Source organism: Halichoerus grypus, chromosome 14 (assembly GCF_964656455.1).
Source record: "Halichoerus grypus chromosome 14, mHalGry1.hap1.1, whole genome shotgun sequence".
NCBI lineage: Eukaryota > Metazoa > Chordata > Mammalia > Carnivora > Phocidae > Halichoerus > Halichoerus grypus.
In genome coordinates this window covers 84124113-84147398 of record NC_135725.1, presented here as the reverse complement: position 1 = coordinate 84147398, position 23286 = coordinate 84124113, and the positions used below count along the sequence as shown (strand labels likewise).

The 23286-nt window shown below is 39.5% G+C and overlaps 1 protein-coding gene across 3 annotated transcripts in view; it reads left to right on the top strand.

Annotated features, from left to right (window-relative positions):
• SCAI (suppressor of cancer cell invasion) overlaps positions 1-23286 on the top strand; it is a 138840-nt gene that overhangs the window by 35681 nt on the left and 79873 nt on the right. The window lies entirely within an intron of this gene.

Genomic DNA, 23286 nt, shown 5'->3' with positions numbered 1-23286 from the left:
GTAGAATACACTGAATTTGTGCTTTAAAATCTTACATTAGAGTATGGTGGTTCCCCAAAGACTTAAACTGAGAATTACTACATGATTCAACACATAGTTCTGCTTCTGAGTATATACCCAAAGGAATTGAAAGCAGGGACTCGAGCACATATGGTTACGCATACCAGTGTTCATAGCAGCATTATTCACAATAACCAAAAGGTGGAAACAATCCAAATGTCCATCCGTGGATGAATGGATAAACAAAATGTGTTTTATGTATATGTATACGTATATTTTTAACATCCTTTAAGAATATATATAAAAATGTGGGAGAAAATATATATGCAGATACTCCCCCAAATTAAACTAACCATGATGTATATATACACACATACACATAGCATAATATTATTCGACCGTAAAAGGAATGAAATAATGGCACATGCTACAACAAGGATGAACTGTGAAGATATTATGCTAGGTGAAATAAGCCAGACACAAAAGGACACATATTGTCTGCTTCCACTTATATGAGGCACCTAGAGTAGCCAGATTCATAGAGACAGCAAGTAGAACGGTGATTTCCAGGGTCTCAAGGAGGGGGAATAGAGAGCTGTTCAGAGGGAACAGAGTTACAGTTTGGGAAGATGAAAAATCCTGGACATGAGTGGTGGTGATGATTGTACAACGGTATGAATGTACTTAATGCCACTGAAGTGTATATTTAAAAATGGTTAAATTGGTGAATTTTATGTTATGACTATTTTACCACACACACACACATACAAACACATCTCACATTAGAATACTTAGCAATTACCACAAAGCAGTCAGGATGCTCCCTGGTGGTCTAGTGGTTAGGATTTGGCCCTCACAAAGCAGTCAAGAGCTTTACTGATGGTTTTTATAGAGCTTCACAAGGGTTAGCAGAGACCAGTTTTAAACCACTGATACTGTTCTAATGAGATAGAACAGACATAAGCAAAAAATACATTCATTTATTATATCCGTGATTAATATAAATTTAACACCCCTACTGACATGCACATAATTTTCTCATGTACATTACTACTTCAAACCTTTTGAATGTTCAGGTCCAGGGTAACTGATAATTCTTATGTTTTATTCAAATAAAAGGTACGTATTTGTTCAGAGGAAAAAAAAAGTGATTCTTTTTATAATTCTGTAGGAATTACATCATGGTTAGTTTAATTTGGGGGAGTATCTGCATATATATTTTCTCCCACATTTTTATATATATTCTTAAAGGATGTTAAAAATATAGCTAGCAGTATCAGAAAGAACCTTCATGGAACTGCAGTCACTTCTCTACATCTCAAGAAAATCCCCTGCAAGTAAATCTGTTTTTAAAAATTGTCTAAAAATGTTTGCATCAAAGGCAACATGGGGCACACTTATCTAGGGTAATTTGTTTTTTAATCTGTGACTTTGCCAATCAAGTAGAAATGGAAAAAAGAGTGAGAGTTTTGATATTGTGGATGTACTTGCTGATTAAGAGATAAGAGCACATACACACAAACCCAGGAATTATCTTACTTCTGCTAAAACAACAACAAAACCCTCAGATATCCAATGCTAGCCTGTGTAATTGCTTTCGGCATAATAGCTATTACCTCTGACAGACTGAAAGTTTAATAACTAGATTGGAGATTTCCCTTTGCAGTGCAGAAATAGGAAAAACACCACCATGGAAGTTCTCTCTCACATCTGACCCTCCTCTGCTTCTTAATTGACCAGCAGTGCAACTGCATCTCTCTGCCATGCCTCATCTTAACATTCTTAAATTACAATGGTACAGATTATTGGCCCACCAAAGTTTTTGATATGTTGATATTGAACAGTTCCAAATGAGTATAAAACAATCTTGTCATTCATAAGAGTTTGTCTTTTAAAGGCTTCTGTTTGATTTTATGCACCAGTATTGCCATTTTGTGGAAAATGAAGGTTACATTGCTTTAGTAAATCTGTTTTACACTTGTAATCCAGAATTTAATATCCAATGAGAGATTATTTTTACTGTTATATATTTTTTTTAAGATTTATTTAATTTACTTATTTTAGAGAGAGACAGTGCATGTGCACAAGGAAGGGGCAAAAGGAGAGGATCTCAAGCAGACTCCGCACTGAGTGCGGAGCCCCATGCAGGCTCAATCTCAGACCCTGAGATGATGACCTGAGCTGAAATCAAGAAATTGGTATTGAAATACTGGAATTTTCTATTGCTTGTTGACTGTTATTTTAATTCTTGGAGGCTCATGAAACATCTGTAAACTCTTCTTCCTTGAATTGTAGGTATAATTCAAGCAACATATCCTTCTGAAATATCCAGAATATATTTTGCCAGTAACAAAAGGATATTCCTTGGAAACACCAAACTTCAAATAGCAATAGACTAACAATACACATACACATCATGTAATTCTCCTTTATCTTCTGCCTGCCTCCTTAAATCACAAGACTCTAAAGAAGAACATCCTGATTTTTTACATGAATTTTATATATATCTTAAATATATTTATAGTTATATGTTTTGGTGTTAATGTACTGAAGGTTATATATACATATAAAATATATTAATCTTTTTCAGACATTTAATCCCTTTCGGGAGTTTAAAGATGTAGGGTAAAGAAGATATAATTTACCTACTTTTTAAAATGATTTATTTATTTATTTGAGAGAGAGAGTGTGTGAGTAGGAGGGTGTAGAGGGAGAGGGAGAGAAACCCCAAGCAGACTTCATGCTGAGCACAGAGCCTGACTCAGGGCTTCATCCCACAACCTGAGCCAAAACCAAGATTCGGATGCTCAACCAACTGAGCTACCTAGGTGCCCCTAATTTATCTGTTTTTAGTAAATGCTGCCTTGCTTCTTTTTGGTGTTCCTAGAAGTCAATGTATATACCATCTTTTTTCTCATTGATGAGCAGAACTACAGGTATGAACCAAAGAGGTTTCTCCTCTTTGTAAATTCCTTCTGCACTTCTCGCCTCCAAAATAAATAAATAAAATAAATAAATAGATTAATTAATTAATTAAATTTCTGCACCGAACGTGGGGCTCAAACTCATGACGCCCAAGATGCTCCTCTGACTGAGCCAGCCAGGTGCCCCAAAAACGTTTTTGATTTTTATTTAGACTTTAAGTTATAGGCAGCCATATATCCTGAAAAATAATGAGGTGTATATATATTCTGTAGTCATGGAATATGGTCCATGAACCATTTTATTTTTTTTAAATCAATTAATTAACATAGAGTGTATTATTAGTTTCCGAGGTAGAGTTTAGTGATTCATCAGTTGCATATAACACCCAGTGCTCATTACATCATGTGCCTTCCTTAATGCCGTCACCCAGTTACCCCATCCCCCCACCCACCTCCCCTCCAGCAACCCTCAGTTTGTTTCCTATGATTAAGAGTCTCTTATGGTTTGTCTCCCTCTCTGATTTCTTCTTGTTTTATTTTTCCCTCCCTTCCCCTGTGCTCCTCTGTTTTGTTTCTTAAATTCCACATGTCCATGAACCATTTTAAGTGAAAAACGTGAGGTGTATGGTTTACCTTATAATTCCATTTTTATTTAAAAGAGCCACCGTATATTTGATTTTGTAGAGGAAAAGTTTTGGCAAGTGTCCAGGTGTTAACTGTGATGAACCCTAGGGAATGGCATGGTACTCACTGGATATATCCACAATGAGTACTGTGTCAGGTTTGGGTCCCCAGAAACAGAACATGGGGTGAGATTTCATGGGAAAGTGACTTACTTGGAAGAGTTTCAGGGAAACTTGGTAGGGATTGAGGAAGTGGGACTGGGAAGAGAGAACAAAGCTAGAGGCCAAGCAAGGATGTAGCAAGGATCAAGCAAAGCCTCAGGGAGGACACCTTTGGCTCAGTCCTGCAGGGGAGTTCTGGAGCTTCTTCCTAACAGGTATCATAAGGACAAAATAAAAAGGTAGAGCCTTTGTACTCCCATCCCCATCAGTCATTGCTTAAGGAGTGCCGCTCATGAGGAGAGGTGCACAAATGGCCAGAAGTACTGGCGATCTGAGGGTAGCCTCCCTCCGAAGACCTGCAGGTGCTTACTATGGCGAGCGAGAGCACAGGGTTGGGGAAAGATGCAGCCAGAGCACAGACGGCAGTGGTAGCTGTCATCCAAATTATAGAGGTTCAACAAGATAGAGGTTTTGGTTTTTTTTTTTTTTCAGGTAATAATCGAGTTTGAGAAGTGCAGGGCTGGTATGGTGGCTCCACAGGGTTCCGGGCTCCTTTTTACTTGGTTGCTCTGTCGTTGTTGGGTTGTTGCCCACATGTGCATGATCTGAGATACTCAATATTATGTCCATGTTCCCTTTCAAAAAAAGGGAAAGGTCAGAGGGAAAAGGGCACATTAATTCCTCTAAGGACAAGTTCTGGAAGTTATACACATCACTTCGGCTCAGATCTCCGTGGCCATAACTTAGTTACATGGCCACACCTGGAAGCATGGAAGAATAGCCTTATGGTTAGCCTTATGCCCAGTTAAAAATAGGGGACTCTTTCATTATGTAACCATTTCTGCAGAAGGAGAGAATGAATATCATAGGACTATCTGTTATAGGGATGTTAGTTTTCTACTTTATATGGATGAAGTTTATTGGTGTGTTTTTTAGTTTTAACAACAAGCATGTCACAGGTTGGGGTCTTCTGGAAGCAGAATTTGAGATAGAGTTTGTTGCACAGGATGTTAAGAAGTGCCGTTATGGGGGCACCTGGGTGGCTCAGTCGTTAAGCGTCTGCCTTCGGCTCAGGTCATGATCCCAGGTTCCTGGGATCGAGCCCCACGTCGGGCTCCCTGCTCCGTGGGAGGCCTGCTTCTCCCTCTCCCACTCCCCCTGCTTGTGTTCCCTCTCTCGCTATGTCTATCTCTGTCAAATAGATAAATAAAATCTTTAAAAAAAAAAAAAAAAAAAGAAGTGCCATTATGTTCAGTACCTGTGGGAGGGATGGGAAAGAGGCAGGATTTGGCAGGAGAAGTTGAATTATGGTGGTGTCCTGAACAGCAGTGTTAGCTGACTGTACAGAGAGCCTAGAGCTGAGTGGCCTTTTAGAGTTGTCCTTCACTGGGCTGAAATGGCTGCACCATTATACCCTTCTCTCCATCAGTCACTGGATGTAGGCTGCTTTGGGAGGAACATGACCTTGGGCAAGACAGCTCTGCATGATCCCTGAAGGGGGGACAGCACTCCTAGCAAATGGGACACCATGTCCTTCTTTGAATGGGAGATCTAGGAGGCACATAGTTATATTACAACTTGTGTGTGGGTGTGTGAAAGTAATTAATACATGTTTATATGTCCATTTATTTTTAAAAAGATTTTATTTATTTATTTATTTATTTATTTTGAAAGAGAGTGTGTGCATGCAAGGGGAGAGAGAGAGAGAGAAACTTAAGCAGACTCCATACTGAGCATTGAGCCCACCACAGGGCTTGATCTCACAACCCATGAGATCGTGACCTGAGCCGAAACCAGGAGGCAGATGCGGGATGCCTGGGTGGCTCAGTCGGTTAAGTGTCTGCCTTCAGCTCAGGTCATGATCCCAGGGTCCTGGGATCCAGTCCCTCATGGGGCTCCCCGCTGAGCGGGAAACCTGCTTCTCCCTCTGCCGGCTGCTCCCCCTGCTTCTGCTTGCTCTCTTTCTCTCTCTCTCTCTAACAAATAAATATATAAAATCCTTAAAAAAAAAAAAAAAGACGCTTAACTGACAGCCATGTAGGCATCCCAATATCCATTTATTTTTTATTTTTCAAGTTTTTATTATTGAAGTATAGTTGACATACGTTTTATTAGTTTCGGGTGTACAACATGGTGATTTGACAATTCTGTACATTACTCATTGCTCACCACAATAAGTGTAGTTTTTAAAATAAATTTTTATAATAAAAAAAGCTAGGGGTGCCTGGGTGGCACAGTCAGCTGAATGTACAACTCTTGGTTTCAGCTCAGGTCATGATCCTCAAGGTCATGAGATCCAGCCCCGCATCAGGCTCTGTGCTAAGTGCAGAGTCTGCTTGAGATTCTCTCTCCCTCTCCCTCTGCCCCTCCCGCTCTTGCTCTCTCTCTTTAAAATAAATACGTAAGTCTTAAAAAAAAACCCTAAAATTTACTTAATAATATCTTCCACAAGAGTTTGTTGAGGAACTACTAGGTGCCAGGCTCTGTTGTAGGCACTGAAGATAGGGAAATGAGAAAACAAAGTCCCTCCCCTTGTGGAATTTATATTGTGTCTGAAGATAGGCAATAAATAAATAAGTAAATTTATGATATATCAGATGGTGATAATAACTTGGAAGAAAAATAATGTAGTATAAGGAAGGGTCTTTCTGTTTTATATAGACTGGTCAGGGAAGTGTTCTCTGATAAGGTGATTTGACCAGAGACAAGAGTGAGATGGTGGAAATAGCTCTGCAGGTATTTTGGGGATGAGCATTATAACCTGAGATTATAGCACATGCAAGACGACCCTGTGCAGGAGTGTGTATTGTATTGGCATGTTTGGTGATGTGAATGGTATTTAGAATTTTTGCTTCTTAATTATACCCATTTTTGGAAGGCAACACTCAGTGAGTGACAGGTCATTAAAAGGGGATGGGCGGGGGGAGGCATCGCATTGTTCCAGGGAAGGTTCTTGGTTGAGAATTACAGACCCTAATTCCAGCCAAGTTAAGCAGAAAGGGAATTTATTGGAAGGTTGTCAACTACCTCACAGCACTGATGGAAAGACTGGTTTAATGGTTTAGAAAGCAGGCAGCAACCAAGGGAATCAAAAGATCTAGAATTACTGCCAAGCAGACTCTGCACTCACACCACTGGAAGACCTGGGTTAAGGTTATCTGGTTAAGGATGCTGCTGTAGCCTGAATGTTTGTGTTTCCCCCAGTTTCCTATGTTGAAATCCTAACTTCCAAAGGTAATGGTCTTAGTAGGTGGGGCCTTTGGGGTGTGTTTAAGTCAGGAGGGCGGAACCTCATGGGATTAGTGTCTTATAAAAGAAGCTCCAGAGAGATCCTTTAACCCTTGTCCACCATGTGAGGACACAAGTGTGTGACCCAGAAGAGAGCCCTTGCCTGAACATGCTGACACTCTGATCGTGGACTTCTAGGCTCCAGAACTGTGAGAAATCAGTTTCTGTGTTTATAAGCCACCAAGTCTGTGGTATTTTGTTAGAGCAGCTGGAACAGAGTGAGACAGATGCTGTTGCCGCTGTTTCGGAACCCCGGTGTTACAGCTGGTGGGGGTCTGACTTCTGAACTTTCCTCTTACTTGAGTCGCTGGAGCTATCTCAAAGACCTTAAGAAGATTACGGTGGCTGCTTTGTCAAGAATGAAGTGAGGGGTTCAGGAGTAGAAGTGGGGAGGGGTGCCTGGGCTCGGGTCATGATCCTGGGGTCCTGGGATCGAGCGAGCCCCGCATCGGGCTTCCTGCTTGGCGGGAAGCCTGCTTCTCCCTCTCCCACTCCCCCTGCTTGTATTCCCTCTCTGGCTGTGTCTCTCTCTGTCAAAAAAAAAAAAAAAACTTAATAAAAAAAGGAGTAGAAGTGGAGAGAACCAGTCATGAGGCTCCAGTGTAGATGACGTTAAGTTAGGGAGATGATGTTAACAGGGAGACGAAAAGAATGGATGGATTTGTGAAACAGGCCATTAGGTTGCTACTAAAATTCTTGTCTTGGAAAAATTCTTCTTCTTTTTTTTTCTTCTTCCTCCTCTTCTTTCTCTTCCTCTACCTCCTCTTCTATTTCTTTTCCTCATTCTTCTTTCTTGAAATCTAAACCTTTCTAGAGGCCCTGATGCCGTCTTGTCTTGCACAGGGCAGTGGAACTTACCTGGCTTATATTTCATAAAATCTTGTTCAACATTTGTTCATTGAAAAAATATTTCTAAGCTCCTACTGTGTACACTACAGTGCTAAAGGAGGTTGCTAGTTATGGTCATTCTAAATTGAGTTCAAGTTTAGACACTCAGAAATGGTTCCTTTCTTCCAGGGCGCTTCATGATTGCTGACTAGGACCACCCTTTTCTAGGTGTGAATAATTTGAAACCACTTGAACTCCCTTCATCTAAACTTTTTTCCCCAGGACTGATTAGTCCCTTATTTTAGTCTTTTACATATCAGTTATTTGAAATAGGCCAAATGCATGTCCGTTATTTTAAAAAGTAATGAGAAAGAAAACGGTATCTTTTTTTAATCCTCTTAAGTACAGTGATTTTCAAATAGAACCAATCATTAGAAATGGCTAAAATAGTTGAAAAAAAAATAGAGAATCCCAGCCCTCTTGAATCGTATCTGGAAGAAGATCTCAGAAATCTTTATTTAAAAAATGAACATTCCTAGGTTTGGGAACTATAGCTTTATGCTATTGAGACTAGCTTTGCTCTTTACAAGGAGAATTAATTAAATTCTTCTTGCTTAACGGGACGGATCCATTATAAATAACTGATTTTCTCAGCTTGATTTAGAATATGACATTTGTCTCACCTTTGAGAATGGTTTCATAAGATTATAGATAGTTTTCTTGGGGGGTGGTAGAGGTGGATTCCATTAATTTTTCTCTTACCCTTTGGCTATTTTGTAACTGTACAGTATTTATTTCATCTCCAAAAATAAAAGAAACTTAATCTCTATATTACAAGAATATAGCCCACTAAACTTCAGCTTCAAGCCAGTTTGTATAAAAAAAACAGTTTCTTAAGCTTAATGTGCATACAGATCACCTGGAGAGCTTGTTAAAATGCAGATTCTGATTTAGTAGGTCTGGGGTGGTGCCTCAGATTCTGCATTTCTAATAAGCTGGGCGATGCTGATGCTGCTGGTCTGTAGATCTTTTTGAGTAGTAAGAGCCTGGACGACAATTGTATTACCCTGTGAGCTTTCATCTTTGTATGAGTTACTCTGCTTTGGGGCATGCTTTGGGACTGTTTAGTTTGACCAAAGGTTGAGTAGTATATTTTAAGATTGGATTATATAACCTTTATTGCTTTTTCCCATAATCTTGAAGGTTATGGTACTATATATAGCCTAAGGTTTTAGTTTCAGGCTTTGGAACTGAATAAAGGAAGTGTCAGAAGCAGTATATTTTTTATTGAATCGTTAAATCTGCAGTAGCAAAATTGGTTTATATACCTGAGGTAGTCTGAACTACAAGTAGAGTATTATTAACTGAATTAAGAATAAGAAAGAAAGTGATATAATGTTGAAAATTAGTAGTAGATATGCAGGATATACCTAAGGATTGGGGAATTTGTGTTTTGCAGAATTGGGACTGCTTTGGATAAGATATATGTTAGGGCAGTGGGTTCTTTTTTTTTTTTTTTTTAAAGATTTTATTTATTTATTCATGAGAGACAGAGAGAAACAGAGCAGGCTCCCAAGGAGCAGGAAGCCTGATGTGGGACTCGATCCCAGGACCCTGGGATCATGACCTGAGCCGAAGGCAGACGCTTAACCATCTGAGCCACCCAGGCGCCCTGGGGCAGTGGGTTCTTAGCTGGGGGGGATTTTTACCTCCCAGGGACACATTTGATAATATCTGGAGACATTTTTAGTTGTTATGGAGTAGGGTGGTGGTATTGCTACGGTATCAGCAGGTAGAGGCCAAGGATGCTGCTAAATACCCAGTAGTGCACAGGACAGCCCCCCCCCCCCAAGGAATTACTTGGCCTAAAATATCAGTAGTTCCAAGATTGAGAAACCTTATGTTAGAAAATTTTCACAAGTACTTTATTTTTTAATCAAGAATAATACAGAAAATAATCATTCATATTGCCACCAATCAAATTCAACTGTTGTTAACATTTTGTCATATTGGATTTTAGCCTTTCTGTTTAAGAAATTTCACTCCAGCGGCGGCTGGGTTGCTCAGTTGGTTAAGCGTCTGCCTTCGGCTCAGGTCATGATCCCAGGGTCCTGAGATCGAGCCCCACATCTGGCTTTCTGCTCAGTGGGGAGCCTGCTTCTCCTTCTCTCTCTGCCTGCCGCTCCCCCTGCTTGTGCTCTCTCTCTGTCCTGTCAAATAAATAAATAAAATCTTAAAAAAAAAAAAAAGAAAGAAATATCACTCCAGGGGCACCTCGGTGGTACAGTTGGTTAAGCATCTGACTCTTTGTTTCAGCTCAGGTCATGATCTCGGGGTCGTGAGATGGAGCCCCACATCGGGCTCTGCACTCAGTGCAAAGTTTGCTTGAGATTCTCTCTCTCTCTCCCTCTGCCCCTCCGCTCGCTCTTTCTCTCAAATAAATAAATAAATCTTAAAAAAAAGAAATATCACTCCATTATTTTGGGGAAAATAACATGATTATTATTTTGAATTCAAGTAATGTAGAAAGTTCAAGGATGAAAGTAATGAAGCTATCCCAAATCTCACCACCCAGACATAAGCATCATAAACACTAGCTGAACATTATCCCAGGTGTCTTTCCATGCATATGTATAGATAGAAGAATAGAGAGGAGTGCTTTCATAAAATTGGGACTGTACTGTAGATGAACCAAAAATAACATTTTTCTTATGAAAAATTTTAAACCTAAAGAAAATTAAATGAATTATTAACCCCTGTGTACTCATCACTGAGCTTCAACAATCGTAAATACAGAGCCGATCTGATTTTATCTACATCTGTACCTACTCACCTGACACTGAGTATTTTGAAGCAAATCTCAGACATCACATCACTTCCATCTGTAAGCATTTCAGTGCCTGTCTGTAAAGCTTGAGGTCTCTTTCTTTGAGCTATTAATCATACACAGACAATTAACAGTTTCTCCGATTGATTCATTCTCTCCCTCCTTCTCCCCTCTTTGTCTCTCTCCCCCTTGAATTATGTTTTCTTCCAAATGGAAGGGATTTTTTTTTTCTACCGAGAGAGCACAAAATGCAAAGGCAAGAGCAGTAATTGCACAAAGCAAGGGAAATGGGTACTGCAGAGCAAACAAAAGCTGTCTGCCACAAATACTTCCTGCGAATTTTGTGTTTTCTTTCTAGAATGTCTTAATCTATTTGGCAGTACCATGTAAAATAGTGTATTTCTCTTCTTTACTATGTTCATTTTTCAAGCTACCCATCTTTTCCAATATTTCTTTAAGATACCTTCCTGCTTCGGTGTATTTGCTTATAGCAGTGGCCTCTCCAGCTATTAGCAGGAAAGTACCTGCAGGAATCATTTAACTGTGGTTAGCTTCTTGAGGGCAAGGAGTGAGTCTGACCATCTCTGCACCTGATATGATAACTTTACTATGTCCTCAGTATTTGTGGGATGGTTGTGATTAATCTTGAGAGAATCGTGCCAATATTGATTGGTATATTAATTAAAACCATTTATTTACAACAAAACATAGTCTAACATACGTGCATACAGGAGCATATAATTCAGAGGCTAACATTTGGTACCTGTATCTATGGGTGGTCTCCATATAAAGAGATGAAGCAGGGACTTCTGCTCTCTGGTCACATCCTCTTGTTTTTTCTGACACTTATACGGTGACCATATGTCCTGGTGTGCCTGATACAGTCTCAGTTTCTACACGGTCTTGATGTAATTATTAATAGTATCCCTTTTCAGTCACAGAACTGTCCCAGTTTAGATGGTAATTTTTATTTTTAAGATTTTATTTATTTGACAGAGAGAGACACAGCGAGAGAGGGAACACAAGCAGGGGGAGTGGGAGAGGGAGAAGCAGGCTTCCCGCGGAGCAGGGAGCCCGATGTAGGGCTCGATCCCAGGACCCTGGGATCATGACCCGAGCCGAAGGCAGACGCTTAATGACTGAGCCACCCAGGCGCCCCTAGATGGTAAATTAATGATAATCCTACTTATATGATATTTAATGTGTGCCAAGCTTTTTTCCAAACACTTTGCATACATTCTCATTTAATTCTCATGATAACCCTAGGAAGCAGATCCTGTTATTATCCCCATCTTACATATGGGTAAATTGGAGCACAAAGCAGTCAAATAGCTTGGCTAAGATCACACGGCTCTGTTCAAATAGTAAGTGGCAAAGCCAGGATTTGAGTCCAGGCAGTTTGGTGCTGGTGCTCTTCACCACTCTACTATGTCGCATCTGCTGCCCCAGATGTATCTTTGTAGAATACCTGCTGACCTATCAGAGTCTCCTGATGACTGATCTGTATATTTGTAGATCAGAAGGCTTTGGGAATTTGAGTGATTTCCTTATCTTCACGAAATATCTGTAGCTTCCTCATGTACCACCATGCCAATCTGATTATAGACTTCTTTCTCTGAAGATTGAACATGTGCCTTTTTTCATTCTCTTAATGGCAGCTATTTGGTATTCCCTTCTAGATGCTCAGGGAGGTGCATATTCTCAGCTTCTGCAGATCGTCCAGTCACTTTTCCTTACTTTTGGCCGTCTTTGGTATTTTAAATTTACACACACACACACACACACACACACACACACGATCTCTAGCACCTACAACAGTGCCTGCCATTCACTACCTTTGATGATCAGTTCATATTTTGGAGTTGTCTGGGGACAGTTTTCACGGCCCTTGCATAGGGTGCTTTGAGGAAAGACTGAGACAGCTACTGCTTTCAAGGAGCTTACAGTCTAGTAAGGGGATGATGACTGTACATGAATAACTATGACACAAGGCAACTGAGCTGTATGGGTAAAGTAATTTGGAGTTTGGAGCAAAACAAATCGTTTCTGACAGGGTTGATCCAGAGAAGTTTTGTGAGGGTGGATACACTTAAGTCAGTTTAATGACTTCCAAATAGGCCATAAAAGAACTACTTCCTTGTGCTAAGGACAGGGCTTAAGTTTGCCAAGAGTCGAGGCCTGACAGAAGAATAAGATGTGATTAACTCAGAGGAGAGGAGGACTCCAGTCAGTCTGACACTTGGGTGTCCTTATGAGAAATCCTCAGTCAGCAGGATTGCTGTTTTCTTCTGATATCATCATCATCATCATCATGGCACATATTGACCGTCTAGGTGGGTTATAAGCAGCAGGAACAGATGGTACTCCTCAGCAGCAAAATATTTTATTTTTTTAATGTGGGCTATTGATTTATTTGAAATTTTTTAGCCTTTTTAAAGTCTTTTGATATACCAAGGTCTTTTTCCGTAATAAAAACATTGTCTACTTCTCTTACGCAGTTGACCCTTGAAAAATGTGGGGCTAGGGGCACCAACTTCATGCACAGTTGAAAATCTGTGTGTAACTTTTGACTCCCCAAAACTTAACTACTAATAACCTACTGTTCACTGGAAGCCTTACCAATAACATAAACAGTTGATTAATGTGTATTTCATATGTTTTATGTATTATATACAATATTATTACAATAAAGGAAGCTAGAGAAAAGAAAATGTTACTAAGAAAAGCATAAGGAAAATACATTTACAGTATGGTGCTGTATTTAGAAAAAAATTTAGAAAAAAATGTATGTGGACCCACACAGTTCAAACCCATGTTGTTCAAGGGTCAAGTGTCATTGGATCTACCTTTTTACTTTTCTTTTTAAGATTTTATTTTTAACTAATCTGTACACCTAACGTGGGGCTCGAATTTACAATCCCGAGATCTAGAATCACATGCTCTACCAACTGAGCCAGTCAGGCACCCCTTACTTTTTTACTTGATTATCTTAATAAGAAAAAATGAATACATTTAATTAGAGCTTATCTCAGTAGCTGGGTGAGATAGGGCAGTATTCATTATCTTCACTTAAAAATGAGGAAATTGAAGTTAGGTTACACAGTAACCTATGTGATTTGGCTGAAAATGGCACAGTTCGGACTTGTACTTGGGTTGAAGCTTCAGAATGCAGATCCACTATATATCCTGTGGTCTTATTTAATTTATTAGATTATAGTTTTTTTATCAGTATCCAGATAAAGAGAAATAATGAAAGTTGGGATTATCTCACATTTTAACTCCCTTTTTAATGAATGTCATTATAGAATCTAGTTCAGCATAATTAGTCTGTTTCCTTTTCTGAGTCAACAGTCCTAGTAACACACTGCTTTGTGATTGTAGATCCCATAAATCCTACTGAAAGGGAAGTCCCATAGAGGCTGCAGGTGGCCCTACATGGTACCTCTGTGCACATTAGCAAAAGGCAATCTCTCTAGATGGTTAGGCCAGTCAGAAGAAGGCATCCCTCCTTGGGGCACGTCCAGCCCACATCAGGGTGCTGGCCTTGGGAAATAAGTGTCTGGATTTTCTTCTCTTTGGTAGCACTCAAAAAACAGCAGCCAAGAATCCTGTTTATATAAATTGATGAGTAGCTGAGGTTTCTTTCGTGTTGCGTTTATAGACCGCACCTCTTGTTCTTATTCTGTACACTGTACGCATACCTCCCTCAGTAGCTGTCCTTGTTCTCCACCTTGAACCCCAACCTCCCTGATACTACGCGGCTCACTCCTTCACTTCTTCCAGGTCTCTGCTTAAAGCTTCCCTTTTCAAATGTTCCCTCACCTACTCAAACTGAAATGTTACCCCTAGTCACACTGTCCTTCCTGTTCTATTTTCTTCATGGTACTTCTTACCACTTGGAATATTAAATTCATGTGTATTTTATTTTGCTTTTGTCTCTCCACTAGACAGTACACTTTGTGAAAGCGGGGGTTTTGCCTGTTTTGTTCACTGCTCTATTCCAGTACCTAGAAAAATGCCTGGCATTTATGGGGCTCTCAATTGATATTTGTTGAATGAATGAACAAACATTGGACTGTTTGTATTGTGACTGATGGTATAAATGACCAATTTTGATATTTGCTACCTTCTACTGACTATATTTGTGTACTTTCTGGACTATAGTGTTATGAATATTGTCTAATTTAACTGTTATGATAGCTATATGAGAAGAAAATAGTGTAATCCTCATTTTAGAGTTGGAGAAATCCTAAAGCTTAGACAAATTAAAGAACATTCCCAAAGTCAAAAAGCTGACAATTAGAATCATTCCTTGACAGGTAGATTCGATAACCAAAGTTTGTTTAAAATCATTGTTTTAGTGATTCTTTGGGTCTTGTAGTTTTTTTCAAAGAGGGATTTCCAATTACTGGGGGAAGAAAAAAACCTTAAAAATACGGTCAGCTATGTTTTAAGGGAAAGGAGAGATAAGGCCCATGGGATTTGAAGCGTTGGGATACTGCAGATCAGACAACTCTCCTTTGTAATCTTTGCATTCTTATCTAAGGGTGCTGACCTTGAGGGTCTTTTGGGATGAAGAGCATGATTTTGGAGTCCTTTTCCAAGTGTGTAGGTCTGGCTAAATAGCTTCTCTGAGCCTTCTTTTCATCTCTAAATTCTAGTAACAGTGTCTACCTTAAGGGGGTATGGAGATGAAATATGTATATAAAATGCCTGGCATAGTTTCTGGCTCTTGGGAGCTTGATTTCTGCTGTCCCCTGCTCTTGTCTTCCTCCCTTCAGCTGCAAGGGACCAGAAATCCAAGTTTTTTTTTTAAGATTTTAATTATTTATTAGAGAGAGAGCACAAGCAGCGGGGAGAGGCAGAGGGAGAGGGAGAAGCAGACTCCCTGCTGAGCAGGGGGCCTGGTGCAGGGCTTGATCCCAGGACTCTGGGATCATGATCTGAGCCGAAGGTAGACGCTTAACTGACTGGGGCACCTGGCTGACTGAGCCACCCAGGTGCCCCAGGGTGATTTTTTTTTTCTTGACAACTTCCCTCCAGATAAATAATCTCATATGTTAAGCTGTTTTCTGGTAGTATGTAGGCAATCAAGGTACCTTTTATAATTTGCATGTCATTTTGTTTTATCATTGCAATTCAAGGAGATATTCATGGGCTTTGTTAGTAAGTGTTGTGCACATATTACCTTCACAAACCTTTGGGTCTGATTCCTGCTTTTTTGTAATTGAATGTTCATGAAAACTGAGTATCAGTAACTAGGAAGCCCTCTTTACTTTGTTTCTTATATCCTTCTCCCCATGTTCCATGAAATACCAGATTTTTTTTTTAAGTCAGTGACATGTTTGCTAACACATATAGGTTTAGATGCTTACTAGAATTTCTTAAGTACCATCTTATAATTTCTATAATTTTCACCATGTCCACAGAATAGTAGTGTCATGCACAGATTCAGAGAAAAGGGTTTCCTGAATCAATGAGTAATTGAGGTAGGAAAAAAAAACCAAACAGGAATTTTTCAGTTCTTTCTCTGAAATTAAACAGTACAGCATTTGATTCCTAACTGAAAAATTATTCACCAAGAAATGGGGAACAGATTAAGAGAAATATAACCAACTTCCAGTGAAAGATGTCTGAGCATCCTTCTCAATTATATGCTGATCTTTTCCTCCTCTTAATACCCTCTTATATGTCATATAATTAAGCAATAAAAATGTTTATTATTTAAATATTAATTATGGACTTAACTGGAAGGTATATAATTTAAAGATAAATTAATTAATCCCAAGTAATGATATAATTATATTGGAAGGGGCAGTGGGAGTAAAAGTGAACTAATTCCTTATTTGTCATTATGGAAAATATGTAATGTCAAAAATGGATGAATCAAGTAATCACAAGAAAAGCTTTTTATGTGGACTGTAGGGGACACTACTGGACGAAACAGCCACAAGAGTTGAAAGTTGTTGATGCTGGTCGAGGAAGGGTGAGCCAGTGAACTACTGCTTTTCATTTAAGTCTTATTGGGTATTACTGAATTGTTAATTATGTATGTATTATTTTGATTAAAAAAATAAGGGCTAAAATGGCAAGAGAAAAAGTAGAAATATAACCAGTCTAAGAAAGTGAAAAGACAACCCAAGAAAGGGAGAAAATATTTGCAAATCATATCTCTGGTAAGGGACTTGTATCTAGAATTATGCAATGAATTCTTACAACCTAACAATAAAAAACCAAATAACTTACTCAATAGGCAAAGGATCTGAGGAATCATTTCTTCAAAGATGATTGTTAAAGGGCCAATAAGCATGTGAAACGATGCTCAACATCATTAACCATGAGAAATGTAAATCTAAACCATGAGATAGCGCTTCACATCCACTAGGATGCCCAGAATAAAAAAGGCAGATAGTAAGTATTGGTGAGGATGTAGAGATAAGATCTCTCATGCATTGCTATGATTGTAAACTGGTACAGTCACTTTGGAAAACAGTCTGGTAGTTCCTGAAAAGGTTAAACATAGTGTTACCATATGACCCAGCAATTCTCCTCCTAGGTATATACCCAAGAAAAGTGAAAAACAGATGTCCACACAAAAACTTGGATGCAAGTGTTCATAGCATTATTTGTAATAGCCGCACAGTGAAAACAATCTAAATGTCCATCAACTGAAGAATGAATAAACAAACTGGTATATAGCCACACAGTGGAATATTATTTAATCACCAAAAAGAATGAACTAGTGATATTTGCTACAACATGAATGACCCTTGGAAACATTATTTTAAGTGAAGGAAACCAATTACAAAAGCCACATCGTTTATGATTCCATTTATGTGAATATCCAGTTGTTAAGTCCATAGAAATAGAAAGTAGACTAGTAGTTGCTTAAGGCTGGGGAGAGAGCTGTTTTAGGGGAAATGAGGCATGACTACCGATGAATATGAGGTTTCTTTTTTTTGGGTGATAAAAATGTTCTGAAGTTAAATGTGCTGATGACTGTATACCTGTGAATATATTGAAAACCATTGACTTGTATACCTAAATAAGTGAATTGTATGGTATGTGAATGATATTTCAATAAAGCTGTTATATTACTATATATATAGATACAGATATATGGACATATCACCAGTTACTGCTAAAAGAAACAGTAACTTTTATTTTTCTTTTAGTGAAAAATTTATTATTTTCTTTCTTCTGCTTTCAATTTATTACAGATAAAACCTGTAATTTAGGAAAGCAAAATTGTCATGGTATACATCATAAGTATCTTTTAAGGGGTTATTGGTTATTTTGTTTTTGTTTTTAATTCTGCTTAACACAAATCAAGTGTGACCTAACATTTGCGTGACTAACAGCTTTCTCTCAGAGTATGCTGAGATGGTGGTTTTGGGTGGCCCCAAATGCTTTTCATGTTGTCTGTTTTTAGTATACTATATACACAGACTTTCAGCTGCTGCCGCTGTCATCTTTGTTTGTGATTGAGAAGAAAAAGTCTGTGTGGTCTGCACTTCTTCATATACCGAATAGAGTAATGTCTTGTTGGTTGGTGACTGAGATTCTTGCCTGAACTTCTTGTTCCCGCTTGAGTTTTTATGTGATGAATAAACGGCTATTTAAATCGAACTAGATTGTATTTGACTGCTGCCTCTATGGGTTCCCCCACTGGAGACAGATTTTATGAATTGTTAGCCTTAGGCTGCTTCAGAGGATGTTTTCTCACATTATTCTCAAGGGTACATATTTTGGTGCTTTCTTTCATTTTGTATATTTTTGTGTCTCCTGCCCCATTAGCTTCATAAATAGTGCTTGCATGTGTCTTGTTGATAGTCGTCGTTTTGAGATGACTGACTGACTAACTGCCTGCCTGCCTTCCCTTTCTTTCCCTGCAGTGCTTTCGGTTAGGCTGTGCTAGGTCTCCGTTGAGTAAGTACTGGATTTGCATATTTGTGTGTTAGATAAACACATCTCTTTTTCCACATTTGGTAGGCAAAATATCTTCCTAGTCTCGTGCACAGTATCTCACAAGTGGCATTCTGGCTGTGTGCACATCACTGGGGCTCCATGCCCCGGCTCCTTTGGCTTCCTTTTCTTAAGCTCTCTTTGCCTTCAGTTCATTCAGTTGCTGTCCACATGGAGCAATGAGAAGTGTGGTGCCTATACATTTCTCCTACGGTTGTTCTTATAGCATGTAACTGTTGGATTAAGTCCGAAAAATTGTTTTCAGAAAATAATTTGTATGTAATTCATGATAGTTTTATGCTGTCTTTGATATGTGAACATGTTTTCCATGCTGGGAAGGACCAGCTTTTGAGCACTGCTATTTGTTCATTTTATCGGAATACCATCTGTACCAAGCAAGCAGTAGCTTCTTGTTCCTTTTACAATGAATGTGTGAAAACCATCATCATCACCCCCTACATACACACACACATTCAAAATTTTTTTTGTACTTGGTATTTTTCAATTTATGCTCTGTTTTGAGTACATTTATGGCAATTTTACAACTAATAATTTTAGAGTACATCATAATTTACATGGCAGTTTTATATCCATTAATTCATTTTATTGTCCAACAGCCTTACAGGGTAGCTATTACTAATATCTCATTTTTATAGCTGAGAAGGCATATGTGTGGTACACTTTTTTTTTTTTTTTTTTAAGATTTCATTTGGGGCGCCTGGGTGGCTCAGTCGTTAAGCGTCTGCCTTCGGCTCAGGTCATGATCCCAGGGTCCTGGGATCGAGTCCCACATCGGGCTCCCTGCTCCGCGGGAAGCCTGCTTCTCCCTCTCCTACTCCCCCTGCTTGTGTTTCTGCTCCCACTATGTCTCTCTCTGTCAAATAAGTAAATAAAATCTTTAAAAAAAAAAAAAAAAAAAGATTTCATTTGTTTATTTGTCAGCGAGAGAGAGAAAGAGAGAAAGCACAACCAGGGGGAGTAGGAGGCAGAGGGAGAAGCAGGCTCCCCGCTGAGCAAGGAGCCCGATGCGGGGCTTGACCCCAGGACCCTGGGATCATGACCTGAGCTGAAGGCAGATGCCCAACCAGCTGAGCCACCTAGGCATCTCCACTTTTTTTTTTTTAAAGATTATTTATTTATTAGAGAGAAAGAGCGGAGGGTAGGGCAGAAGAGCAGAGGGAGAGGGACAAGCCGACTCCATGCTGAGCTCAGAGTCCAACAGGGGGCCTGATCTCAGGACTCTGAGATCATGACCTGAGCTGAAATCAAGAGCCGGACTCTCAACCGACTGAGCCACTGAGGCATCCCTGTGTGATAGACTCTTATGTTGATGCTTAATTAGACAGCCATTCCATCTCTTTATATGTCTTTTAAAAAATCTGAGTGCATAAGAAAATGATCTCTTTCCTACCATGTGATTTCTATAAATATATTCTCTGTTTTGTCAGAATAAATTTTTTACTATATTTTAGTTTCACTTCCAATGTATTTCCATTCTTTTCTTGACCTGGTTCCCTTTTAGTTCATTCTTTTCTTTTCTTTTCTTTGAGGGAGAGAGAGTGCCAGAGACCAGGAGCTGGGTAGAGGGAGGGGCAGAAGCAGGCTCCCTTCTGAGCAGGGAGCCCCATCCCAGGACCCTGAGATCATGACCTGAGCTGAAGGCAGATGCTTAACCGATTGAGCCACCCAGGTGCCCCCCACTTTTAGGTCTTACAATAGGGCGATTCTCTATTTCTTTTGAAGCATCACTAAACTACAGAGTAATAATCATGGTGATATTATACATTATGTAGTGTTTTCAGACTTCTTTCACACCTAAATAACTTTGCTCTATCTTCACAACACTTATTTGAGATAGACAGAACAAGTGCAAATTGCTTGTTTTTGCAAATTAAAAACTTGCAACTCAAAGTGTTAGCTAAAGTTTTTGTTTGTTCACAATCACATAACTAAGAAGTGTTAGGAACAGGAATACTCGGGCTTCTGGCCTAGGGTAGGGCTCTTTCCACCGCTGTTAGGACCCTGCATGTGCCTCCTCGTATCATGTAATGCACACTTAACCAGATTTCTTTCATACTTTCCTATTGCCAACCATTTACTCAGAATTCAATCCAGAGTAGCAGTTTCTCTTATTGCTTTGAAAGACTTCTATAAAAAGAAATTGTCAACAAGGCAGGTCAATAATTTGCCAGATGCTCTGTATTTAGCAGAACAAGTCTCTGAACAGTTGTCTCTACTCATTGCTCTTTTGCTGTGCGTCTATTTGGTAATCCGTATCAAGACTCTGTCATATATGGATGGGTTTCCTAGGGCTGCTATTACAAATTACCACTAAGTGGGTGGCTTGAAACAACAGAAATTTGTGCTCTCACATTTCAGAAAGGCAGAAGTCCAAAATCAAGGTGTTGGCAGAATTGGTCCTTTTTAGAAGCTCAGAGGGAGAATCTGTTCCATTCCCTCCCCTAGCTTCTGGTGGTCGCCAGCAATCCTTGGTGTTCCTTGGCATGCAGCTGCATAATTCCAGTCTCTGTCTGCTTCTTCATATGGCTGTCTTCCCTCTGTCTGTGTCTGCACATGGCATTCTCCTCACTGTGGGTGTCTGTCTCTCCTCAGCTTCTAAGGACACCAGTCAAATTGAATTAATACTCTCTTCCAGTATGACTGCATGTTAATTTACATCTTAATTACATCTGCAAACACACTAGTTGACCCTTGCACAACACGGGTTTGAACTGTGCTGGTCCACTTGTGGATTTTTTTCAGTAAATATATAAACTGACAGTATCAATGAGTACAGTACTGTAAACGTATTTTCTATTCCTTACGATTTTCTTTTTTTAAAGATTTTTATTTATTTATTTGACAGAGAGAGAGACAGCGAGAGAGGGAACACAAGCAGGGGGAGCTGGAGAGGGAGAAGCAGGCTTCCTGCCGAGCAGGGAGCCCGACGCGGGGCTCGATCCCAGGACCCTGGGATCATGACCTGAGCCGAAGGCAGACGCTTAACGACTGAGCCACCCAGGCGCCCCGCCTTATGATTTTCTTAATAACATTTTCTTTTCTCCAGCTTACTTTATTTATAAGAATACAGTATATCAAACATATAACGTACCAAATATGTGTTAATCTACTGTTGATGTTATTGGTAAGGTTTCTGGTCAACAGTAGTAGGCTATTAGTTAAGGTTGGGGGGTGTCAAAAATCATACGTGGATTTTCAGCTGCACAGGGAGTCAACTTGTCTTTTCACTTTCCTATTAGTGTCTTTTATTGATTACAATTCTTGGTTTTTAGAATGATCTCATTTTTCCTTAGTGAAGAATCCTTTTGGTGAATTCTTTAAATAATCTTTTTCTTTAAACCCCAGGGTCATGAAGATTGCCTACTGTATTATTATTTAAGAACTGTTTGATTTTGGGGCACCTGGGTGGCTCAGTCTGTCAAGTGTCTGCCTTTGGCTCAGGTCATGGTCCCAGGGTCCTGGGGTCGAGCCCTGCATTGGGGGGGGGTCCCTGCTCAGCGGGAGGCCTGCTTCTCCTTCTCCCACTCCCCCTGCTTGTGTTCCCTCTCTCGCTGTCTCTCTCTCTGTCAAATAAATAAAATCTTTAAAAAAAAAAAAAAAAGAACTGTTTGACTTTACCTTTTATATTTACCTAGATCAATCTAGTCTACCCAGATTGATTTTTGTGTAATGTAGGTAGGAATCAAGATTCATGTTTTTTCTTTTTTTTTTTTTTTTAAAGATTTTATTTATTTATTTGACAGAGAGAGAGAGTGAGAGCAGGAACACAAGCAGGGGGAGTGGGAAAGGGAGAAGCAGGCTTCCCGCCGAGCAGGGAGCCCGATGTGGGACTCGATCCCAGTACCCTGGGATCATGACCTGAGCCGAAGGCAGACGCTTAACGACTGAGCCACCCAGGCTTCCCTCATGTTTTTTCTTTTAATTTAGATATCTAGTTGACCCAGTACTGGTTCTTTTTCTTTGTTTTTTTGATAAAATTATTTTTTCTCATTGCTTTACTTTTGTGTGTCATAAATCAAGTATACACATACATGTGGGCTGTTTCTCAACTCTGTTCTGTTGTACTGTTCTGATTTTTTCTCCTTGTGCCAATACCACAGTCTTCAGTCCTGGAGCTTTTCAAAAGTCTTGACGTGCAGTGGAATCAGGTCTTCCATTTTCTTCTTCTTCAAGATTATTTTAGCTGCTGTTGGCTCTTTGCATTTCCGTATAGATTATAGAATCAATTTGTCCAGGGGCGCCTGGGTGGCTCAGTTGTTAAGCATCTGCCTTCAGCTCAGGTCATGATCCCAGGGTACTGGGATCGAGGCCCGCATCGGTCTCCCTGCTCGGCGGGAAGCCTGCTTCTCCCTCTCCCACTCCCCCTGCTTGTGTTCATTCTCTTGCTGTGTCTCTCTCTGTCAAATAAATAAATAAAATCTTAAAAAAAAAAATTTAGCGCTCAAGCTCTCAGGGTTTTATAGTTTTCTGTGATTCATCTTGTATATCTATTATATTTATTCTTAGTTATTTGGTATTACTTGGTACAATTGTAAATGGCATTTTTTTAAGTTTTACTTAATAATTATTTGTTCTCTGGGATATAGAAATACAGGTGGCCCTTTTATATTCACCTTATATCCCGCAACTTTGCTAAACTTACTGATTA